Source organism: Tenrec ecaudatus, chromosome 7 (assembly GCF_050624435.1).
Source record: "Tenrec ecaudatus isolate mTenEca1 chromosome 7, mTenEca1.hap1, whole genome shotgun sequence".
Classification (NCBI taxonomy): Eukaryota; Metazoa; Chordata; class Mammalia; order Afrosoricida; family Tenrecidae; genus Tenrec; species Tenrec ecaudatus.
The window spans coordinates 117,983,094-117,994,329 of record NC_134536.1 but is presented as its reverse complement, the minus strand read 5'-3'; positions in this window follow the sequence as shown (position 1 = coordinate 117,994,329).

Genomic DNA, 11,236 nt, shown 5'->3' with positions numbered 1-11,236 from the left:
ACTGTCCAAATGCCAGTTCTGCCAACACCAACTCTCACTGCCATCGAGTCGATTCTGACTCTGAGCAATCCTATAGGACAAGGTAGAAAGAAAACTTCGTCCTTACCCTAAGGAGTGGCTGGTGATTTCGAACTGCTGACCTTATGGGTAGCAGCCCAACTCATAACCACTTCACCACCAGAGCTCTTCCAAACAACTATTATTTTGTAATTTTATTATTACCAAAGCCAAAGTCTGGTGACCATTCAAGATTGCAGTCTCATTATCAAACACTGTATTTATGATTTAATGGGGGGGGTGGAATAAAGGTAATAGAGCACTGTAGGGACTTTGAAAGAGCTCTTGTTCAACCATAAAATAATTTGATCCATCCACAGAAATTCCATTTTGGACAAAAGAACCTTTAATATCTTTTACAGCTCTAAGATTCTGCATCCATTTATTTTCACAGGCCTGAATGTCTTTCCTGATCATTTTCATTCCTTCAAGCTGTGCTCCACTCAAGAATGACCTCTTCTATGATTTCTCCACACTTTTAAGCTTTAAACTGTCCATAGAATGTCATTTGTAACCATTTTACAGAACATAACATTTGCTGCCTGGCTTTCTTGTTTAAAATAGTAATGTACACCTAACAAAACAGAGAAATCCATAGCGTTTTCTTCCTGGGTTTTTGTTGTTGTTGTTGTTGTTGTTTTTTAGTTATAGGTGTCTGTGCATCTTTCTCAATTAACTAAAAACCTTTTAAAAGCAAGGAGAGTGACTCAGTCATTTTTATACACAGAAGAAATGAGGGTGCCTTGAAAAACACTTTATAAATGTTCCTTGTAGGCTTGTGCACATCAGGGCTAATTCATGTTCAAGATACTTACTTAGTCACCTATTTACTTCATCATTCAAGGAAGAGGTAGCACATGGGAAAATGAATAGATGAGGCAGACAATTATGTGGGTGAGTAATGGAAGACTCATAGAGAAGATGGGAACTCCAGGATTCAGCTGGGGATTCTGGAAGGGAACCAAATTGGTCCCAGGTAAACACATCTATCGATTACTGGCAGAAGCAAGTGCACATGGCTTCTTGACAAGCACAACTTTATGAGTGAAGAGGGAAACTCAAAGGACATCAGATACTGGAATTATAATCAGGACGAATTTAGTCTGTCTAAAAGTTTTCAAAAATTAAAAGATTCCATAAAGAAAATGAGACCATAGCAAGATATATAAAAGATTGCCGAATTGACAAAGGAACCAACTAGAAAGAACCAATTAGAAAAATCTAATTATTTAAATAAAAGATCAATGGATGGATGAAGTAGCAGGTAAAAAAACAGCTACAGAGAGAATTTGTGGATTAAAATGACCAAGGAAATGAAGGACATGAAAGAAAATTAAGCCTGTGGAACACAGACATCCAATGGACAGTCACTAGTTGAAGGGAAGTAGTCCTGGTTGCTTAATGGATTATGAGTTGGGCTGCCAACTGCAAGGCCAGCAGTTCAACAGCACCAGATGCTCCCCTGAAGAAAAATGAGGCTCTCTTACTCCCGTAAAGAATTACAGTCTCAGAAACCCATAGCGGCAGTTCCACTCGGTCCTGTGGGTTGCTATGGATCAGAATCCACTCGATGTCAGTACGTTTTTTGAGTTTGTGTTGAAAGGAGTGTTGGTGGTACCATGGTGACACATTCATGTGCTGGAAAGTTTGCAATTGGGACCCACACAACTACTCCATGGGGAAAGACCTAGAAGCACCATGGCTTGAGTCAGGTGCGCCTCAGCCCTCCAAGCAGCAGCCTTGCTTTTCAACACTATAAAGAGTTCTCGTCCAGCAGAATTACCCCAAACAATCAGTTCTTTCATCTCTTGACTGCTGCTTCCATGAGCATTGATTGTGGATCCAAACAAGATGAAATCCTTGAGAACTTGAATCTTTCCTCGTTTATCAAGAAATTCTGAAGACAGCTACCTGAACAACTGATTGAAAGAGTTTAATCTTTGTGTCCGTTCAAAAGAAAGGTGATTCAGCAGAATGAGGAAATTACCAAATGGTATCATTACTATCACATGCAAGTAGCATGTTGCTGGAGCTAACTAAACAAACAAACAAACAACAAACCCAAAACGACTGCAGTGGTCCATTGACCGTGAATTGCCAGAAGGTCAAGCTGTATCTAGAAGAGTGCTTGGCATTAGGAAGCTAACGCCGACATCAGATGGATCGTGACCGAAAGCAGAGAATACAAGGAAGATGCATACTGATATTTTATTGATTATAGAAAGGTATTTGACTGTGTAGATCATAAAAAGAAAACAACAAAAAACACACACTACAGATGATGTAGAGAATGGGAATTCCAGGGCACTCCATAGTGCTCATGGGAAATCTGTACATAGATCAATGGGCAGTAGGTTGAACTGAACAAAGATATACTGCTTCGTTTAAAAGAGAGAGATAAATACTGTATATACTTGAGTATCAGCCAACCCGAATATAAGCTAAGGCACCTAATTTTACCACACACAAAAAACTTGGAACACTTATTGACTGGAGTATAAGCTTAGGGTGGGATATGCAGCAGCTACTGGTAAATTTTCAAAATACAAATAAAATTACATTAATTGAGGCATCAGCAGGTTAAATTTTTTTGAATATTTATTTCAAAGAAAAACAGTAAACTAGCCCTGTAACTGGAAAAGAAGGGCAACAAAAGCAATATGGTGTCAGCAATAACTACACACACTGTGTACTGCATGTGCTGCATTACTGCATACGCTGCCTCACCGCATGTACACAACGCAGCCTGTATAGCTTGAGGCCTAATGCAGGCTGAATGTGAGGACATGAGTGCTTGCATAGAATGTAATGACATGACTAGAATGTGATGACATGACTGTTTGCAAAGAGCAGCCTGTGTTAGGGCTCAGAATACACACACTGTGTCGTGTACGCACGGTGTTACTGAGCCCTAACATAGGCTGCTGTATGCAAGCATAGTCAACATGGGGTCCAGATAGGGGTTAATAATAAAATAAAAATAAAATATAGCAGGCTACTGTAAATAGACGTACTGTATATCCAAGACCAGAGCTATACCGGTACTTGTATTCAGCAATGCTTGTGCAGAGCAAGGGAGCGTGACCAAGCACAGGTAAACCTGTAATGGCTACGTCATTGGTCACAGCCCTGGAGAAGAGTGGCAGCATCTGACAGTCATCTGACAAGGATGAGGTGCGCCCCAGGGACCAGCACACAGAAGCGGGCAGGTTCTTTCCCAGTACGGCATGGACAACACAGAGGCTGCGGCGTGCAGGAAAAGACGAGCGGTGATATCAGCAGTCATCAGACCACCCACAGAGGCTGAAGGTGCCCGCAGATGAGTGGGAGAGACTGGAGAACACCCCCACTGCACCGGAGAACAGGTAAGTGGGACCCTCACTGGAGTATAAGCCAAGGGGGGCTTTTTCAGCATTAAAAACGTGCTGAAAACTCGGCTTATACACGAGTATATGCGGTATGTGTTTCAAGGTTGTATCCTTTCATCATACTTATTCCATCTGTTTGCTGAGCAAATAATCTTAGAAGGTGGAATATAGAAAGAAGATCACAGCATCAGGATTAGAGGAAGACTTAATCACCACCTGGGACATGCAGATGACACAACCTTGCTTGCTGAAAGGGAAGAGGTCTTGAAGCACTTATTGATGAATGTGAAGGACTATAACCACCAGTACATATTACACTTCAACATAAAGAACACATCATGATACATTTAGAAACATATGCTATTGCCAAGGATTTCATTTTCTTTGGATCCCCAACCAATGGAACTTGCCCATTGAAGTATCAGTCAAGAAATTAAAGGCTCTGTTGGGTCTGGGGCCCTGATGGCAGAGTGGTTAAGCTTTGGGGCTGTGATTCGCCAGCTGGGCAGCAGAAAGATTGGCTGTCTGCTCCTAGAAACAGTAACCGTCTCAGAAACTCAAAGGGGGCAGTTCTGCCCTGTCCTATACGATCACTAAGAGTTGGCATCAACTAGATGGCAGTGAGTTTGGTTTGGGTTTGTATTGCATTAGGCAAACCTGCAAAAGATCTCTTTAAAATATTAAAAATCAAGGACAGCACCTTGAGGAATAAGATGAACCGGATCCAAACCATGGCAGGAAATGAGGCAGGCTACTGTCCAAAGTCACAAGAACCAGAAGTCAGATTGTGAGAGCTCGAGTTGGTATCAAGGGTGAGCAAAAAGCTACAGAGCTTTACCAGGATGCCCTTATTTCTTTAATACCAGTTCTGCTTCCGAGGAGTTGCTTTATATTGGATCAGGGCTGTGACTGGATGAAAGGTGTTCCATCTCATCCTAATCCTTTTACATTAGATCAGGGACGATTACATCAAACCGCATCTTTGGAATGGATTTATCATCATCTAACTATCCGATGACATCACTGCATAGCTACGAAACCAGAGAATCGTGGCCCAGAGAAGCTGACACACAAACCTAACCTTCACATCAATATATCATACCAGCAGGAGGTTCATTTTGCTGGAAAGGCTTTGGCTGGAGGACTCAGGGTTCTGCATGTGTCAAGGCCCATAGTTAGGCTTCTTGGAGTTGAGAATTGGACTTTGTTACGGCCGACAGAAGACTGAGACACATGAGAAAATGAGAAGGGTGAAAGCCAGCACTGTCCTGTAAACTCCTGTAGAGGTTTGGCCTCTTCCAACCTTTCCAACCCCATTTAGCTCTACTCCATCAACCTTTTACTCACCAAATACGATCGTGCCATGGAACTGATACATTCTTCTGTCTGCCTATCACATTCCTGCTTCTTGGTTTTGCCTGGAAAACTCCTTTGGCGTTACCTGTGAGTGTTGTTCTCAGGGAAACTATCCATGGAATGTGGTCCTCTTCCACCGGTTTGGATTAGTTTGTAGACTCTTCTGTTACAACGCCTTTCACTGTAATTATGCAGTTGGTCTATGTCTTTTGTCTATGTCTTTCTGTTCTTAGAAAGGAAAGCCCTGGAGGACTGGTGCTGTTTCTGGCTTGGCTCACCATTACATTTCCAGAACTGAGCATAGTAATTGACTCCATTGGGCACGTGAAAATGCTTGTTGGCTAAATGGAAATATACATCCTGAGTTGACAAGATCTTGAGCATTAAATTCTATGTTGAAGCTGATAGACTGGGACAAAAAATAGTTAGGAGAGCATCCTTTTGGGAGGCCTAGTTGTACAGTGATTGAGAATTGGGCTGATAACCACAAGGTCAGCAGTTTAAAACCACCAGCTACTCTGCAGGAGAAAAATGAGGCTTTCTACTCCGGTAAAGAGTTACAGTCTCAGAAACCCTTGGGGGCAGTTCTCTCCTGTCCTATAGGGTTGCTATGAATTGGAATCAACTTGATGGTGGTGAGTTTGGTTTGGGAGAGCTCTCTCTCTCTGGTGACTGAGAGCATGCAAGTAAAATAATAAAATTCCCGAGGCCTGATAACAACATTGAAATGCTTCTGGGAAACATTCCTACTCCCCTTGTGGACAAAAATAGGATAGTCTTAAGGGGACTAGACTGATATCTATGAAGGCAAGAGGAAGACTATCACAAAGTGAGCAGGGAGCTCAGCTTCCACCCTGGGGAGTGAAGAGGAGGAAGGGCCATGAAGGGACAAAGGAAGTATCTTTAGTGTTTTCACAGCTGGAGAATGGGCTGAGCTTGGAAAGCAGAGCAGGAGACCAAAGGCCATCCAGAGCGGCTCCTGGGTGCCCTGGACTCCAGAGCTCTTTAGGTACTGTAAGAAGAATGTGGAAGGACAGTGACATCTCATACCAGCCACTCCGTTAGGAAGGAGGCAGTCCTTTAAAGGTGAAGGAAGCAGTCCTTGAAAGAACTCCCTTCACTTCAAACACCAGGCCCATCTCAAGAGTCGTCAGGTCACCTTCCCTTTGGTCCATCTGGCTACAAATTCAGGGTTCCATTCTTCCAACGTCACTGCAATGACTCACAGCCCTCAGGAAAGCGCTTATTGGATCACACTCAGTACAGCAGCAACATCCAAATCACAACCAACCACCAGGAATAGGGTGAGGTCTGAAAAGAGTCACAAATGGGAAGCTTCGGCTGTCCTAGTCCATCTGTGTGTGACAGTATGCAGCATATTCCAACCAGAGAAGGCGACCCGTGCTTCATTTCAAAGACCTTTTGGCTGATACTTTATAGGTATGATTAATCGAGCCATTAGCTCTATGATTGTATTCAGTTTTTAGCTTCCCTCCCTTCGTAGGTGGGCTGATTCCGTGTGGTTCAAAACTCCAACCCTTGATCATATAATTAGTCTTTGGGACACTGCCAGCCTCCATCCTGAGTCACCTCACTTACATAAGCCTTCAGGTATGGTTTTATTCCTACCATGAATAAAAATAGACATTACAATCACTCAGGAAATTCCAGTGATTTCTCTTTCAGGAACTGGGGACAAAGACACATCAAAATACGTATTATTACAATAGGAAACCCAAACAATGTAGAAACAATATCATATGCGAGTGAAACGTTGTTTAAGATCATTTAACAATGTGTGCAGGCCAGATTCAGAGGAGGATGTGGAATAAGGGCTATCCTTGCTGGCATCAAATGGACCTTGGCTGACAGCAGAGAATACCAGGAAGCTGTTTGCTTGTGTTTTGTTAACTATACAAAGGCATTCAACTGTGTGGATCATAACAATGTACAAACATGTTTGACACAATGGATGGATGCATGGATTGTGATGAGAATTGTATGAGCTCCCAATAAAATGATTTTTTTAAAAAGACATAAACCAGAAACAAGCGGGTAAATATAAGCCCATGTCTATGAGTTATCCAGAATGGATCAATGCGTAGAGAACGAAAGCTGAGTGGTCACCGTGGGTTGCAGATCCTAGAAGTGGGGAGGGAATGCTTAATGGGTATAGACCATCTCTTTGAGGAGAAGTTATGGAAACAGTAATTGTACAACCTTGTTAATATAATTAATACCACTGAATTGCACTCTTTTTTTATTGTTTTATTAGAGGCCCATACAACTCTTGTCACAATCCATACATACATCAATTGTATAAAGCACATTTTTACATTCATTTCCCTCATCATTCTCAAAACATTTCCTCTCCACTTAAGCCCCTGGCATCAGGTCCTCATTTCCCCCCTCCTTCCCTGCTACCCCTTCCTCATGAACCCTTGATAATTTATAAATTATTATTTTGTCATATCGTCCTGTCTGACGTCTCCCTTCACCCACTTTTCTGTTGTCTGTCCCCCAGGGAGGAGATCACATGGAGATCCTTGTAATCAATTCCCCCTTTCGAACCCATCCTCCCTCTACCCTCCCAGTATTGCGACTCACACCACTGGTCCTGAAGGGATCATCTGATTCCCGGTGTTTCTAGTTCCTATCTGTACCAGTGTACATCTTCTGGTCTAGCCAGACTTGCAAGGTAGAATTGGGATCATAATAATGGGCGGGGAGGAAGCATTTAGAACTAGAGGAAAGTTGTATTTTTCATCATTGCTACATCGCACTCTGACTGGCTCGTCTCCTCCCCCAGACCCTTCTTTAAGGGGATGTCCAGAGGCCTACAAATGGACTTTGGGTCTCCACTCTGTACTCCCCACCCTCATTCACTATGGTAAGATTTTTTTGTTCTGATGATGCCTGATACCTGATCCCTTTGACACCTCATGCTTGCACAGGCTGGTGTGCTTCTTCCATATGGGCTTTGTTGCTTCTAAGCTAGATAGTCACTTGCTTACCTTCAAGCCTTTAAGACCCCAGACGCTATATCTTTTGATAGCCAGGCACCATCATCTTTCTTCGCCACATTTGCTTATGCACTCATTTGTCTTCAGCAATCGTGTGATGGAGGTGAGCACACAATGATATGATTTTTTGTTCTTTGATGCCTGATAACATCCCTTTGGCACATCATGATCACACAGGCTGGTGTGCTTCTCCCATGTGGGCTTTGTTGCTTCTCAACTAGATGACCACTTGTTTACCTTCAAGCCTTTAAGACCCCAGATGCTATCTCTTTTGATAGCCAGGCACCATCAGCTTTCTTCACCACATTTGCTTATTCATCCGCTTTGTCTTCAGCAGTTGTGTCGGGAAGGTGAGCATCATAGAATGCCAATTTAATAGAAGAAATTATTCTTGAATTGAGGGAGTACTTGAGTGGAGGCTCAATGTCCTTCTGATACCTTAATACTAAACCTATAAATATATGCACATAGATCTATTTACCCATCCTCATATATAAATATATTTGCATATATACATGCCTTTATCTAGACCTCTATAAATACCCTTTGCCTCCCAGCTCTTTCCTCTATTTCCTTTGACTTTCCTCTTGTCCCACTATCATGCGCAGTCCCTCCCAGGGTTTCAGCAATTCCTCTTGGTTACATTACCCTTGCTCATGCCCTACCAGGCCTCCCACACCCTCCACCACCGATTTGGATCACTTGTTCCCTTGTCTCTGGGTTTGTTAACACCACTACCTTTCCCCCAACTTTCCCCTCTCCCATGTCCCCCAGAACTGTCGGTCCCGTTGTTTTCTCCTCCAGATTGTTCATCCAGCCTATCTTATTTAGACAGACCTGCAGAGATAATAACATGCACAAAAACGAGACAGAGAAAACCCAAGCAACAATATACAACAAAACAATGACCAAAAAAAAAAACACAACAAGAAAGAAAATCTTGTAGTTAGTTCAAGGATTGTTTGTTGGCCTTTAGGAGTGTTTTCCAGCCCAGTCTGTTGGGGTACCATGCCCTGGCCCCAAAGTCCACCTTCAGCATTCCCTGGGGACTTCGCCGCTCTATTCCCTTGCTGTTCTGTTGCACACCCTTAATGTTTTGCCTTGGTGAGGTGGGATCAGATCGGATGCAATTCCCACACTGTGTGTCTGGTGAAATTATACTCTTAAAAATTGGTAAAATGACAAATGTTGTGTTATATATATTTGCCATCATTAATAAGAGAGAACCTATTTTAACTCTTATTGCTCTGTTTCCTACCCAGGGTTGATTGTGACTTATCCTAGAATTGATTTTTTTTAAAACTGTTTCTATGCTTGGGTACCAACTATGAATTTAGTAACATTAGGTAGTGACAGATCAATTTTCAATTTAATTTGGAACTAGAATTTGGCAACATTTTTTAGTGCATATTTTTACTTGGCACTGCATTATCCCACTTGCATTGAGTATAGCTTTCAAGTCTACAAATATGGTCTTTATTTAAATCAGTTGATATACTTTAAGTGGAAAAAAAATTCACTCCCCATGGGAAGTAATAAAATAGCCCTGCTAAGTTTAGCTGCAGGTTTATAATTGAATTTTGCAGGAGACTGATTGAACTAACCCCAAATACCGTTCTTTTGTGGCCAATTTATGTGGACGCTTATAAATAGTGCAGTGAACTGTGCTTCCAAGACTGATAGCCAGAATCTTTGTGGATCATAGAGAGACTCTTGTTCCTTGTGAAGGGGCAATTATGAAATGACAGTTCTGGACCTGGAAGCTGAAGAAAGAAGTTTGTCACTAGATAGAAAGTCCAATAAAAAGAAATTAATTTGATAAAAGTTTCATTCAAAAATGGTTTAGTGTACTTGTATACTATGTGTGTCTATTTGTACATGTAAACATCATTTCCATGCAGATATAGCATCAACGAAATATTTATATTTATAAGATTTGTTAGAATAAATTACTGATGTTGACAAAAGGGCAAAAATTCAGTATAAGAAAAATTGTCCTCTTAAAAGCTTATCTGACTAAAAATGTGTGCTCTTAAAAGCTCATAACTGTGATGCAAGTACATATTCAGTGTAGAAAGTGTACTAATTCACAATGGTTGACCAAAAAAAAACACCCCAAATTTCAAAAATTTTATCATCTGGACACCATCCTGGTTAACTTGCCTCCCAATGAATGTAGACTTTTACATCATCAACTTTTAAAACTAATTTTAAAAATTAATGCTGAAACCACCCTATCCCAGTCCAGGTTGCTTATTAAGATAGAATCCAGGTCGGAAAATAAGCGCTTATGTTTTATTTGGGAACCGCAATCCCAGGGCAACAAGAGTGAAGGAAAAGATTCATAAACAGTGAAGATGCGCAGCAATATAAAGCGAGGTGTTTTGCTTCGAGAAGAGACGCTACCTAAACGACAAAGCCTGGTGTTGTCAGAAGGCACACTTGTTTGGTCGTGCGGTATATCTTCAGAGAGGCAATGCAGAGAAAGCACGACTGACTGGTCTTTTGAAGAGAGGTGGGGAAGAGGGAATTATCTGCTGACGCTTTCCTTTCCTCTCTTAATTTTTGAAAAGTTGCCTCAGTTTGCTCTTTCAGACTTCTAGCTCACTTTGGCATCTGTCTCTCAAGTGGAATAATACACTTCCAACAGGCTTTCCATTAGAATTTCAGAAGTGACAGACACTTCAAACTCCTTAACCTCAGCAGGTGGAAACTTAGGTGTCTACACCCCGTGGATCCGTCTCTGCACTCACTGAGGGAAAGCAAAGTGAACAGGGTCCAGGAGAGGGGTGAGGCTGGAGTCCCTGTGGAGGCAAACCAGGTGGGCGTTGCAGAAATTATTTCGGTTGTTTTCCAGTTCTTGGTATAACAAGGAAGGCTGCCGTGAAGAGCTTTTTACATACATCATGTGCATGTCTCTGTATGTTCTCATGCACTGAATTCCCAGGAGAGGTATTACTGACTCAAAGGCTACAATTATTTTACAAGTACCCGAGAAAGTCTGAAAGAGACCAAACAAACAAGTGGTAAGATTGTGTTCTGTCCAAGGTGGAACACTTTTAAGTTCCGACTTCATGAGTTTCACTGTAAATTGTGATGTGAGTTGAAAATTTGCCTCCCTTAAAGGGTCTACTAAGAGGAGCCCTGGTGGCAGAGTAGGCTTAGCCTTGGGCTTGCACTCGCTGCCATCAAGTTGGTGCCTGCTCATAGTGACCCTATATGACAAGGTAGAATTGCCCATGTGAGTTTCCAAACTGTAACTCGTCGCAGGAATAGAAAGCCCCATCTCTCCCATGGAGAGGTGGTGGCGGTGGTTTCAAACTGCTGACCTTGCAGATCTCAGTACAATGCACAACCATTCTGCCAGCAGGGCACCGATGTGTTGGGCTGCTCACCACAGAAGAGTTGAGTAATTTGCTTTTTTTTTTCATC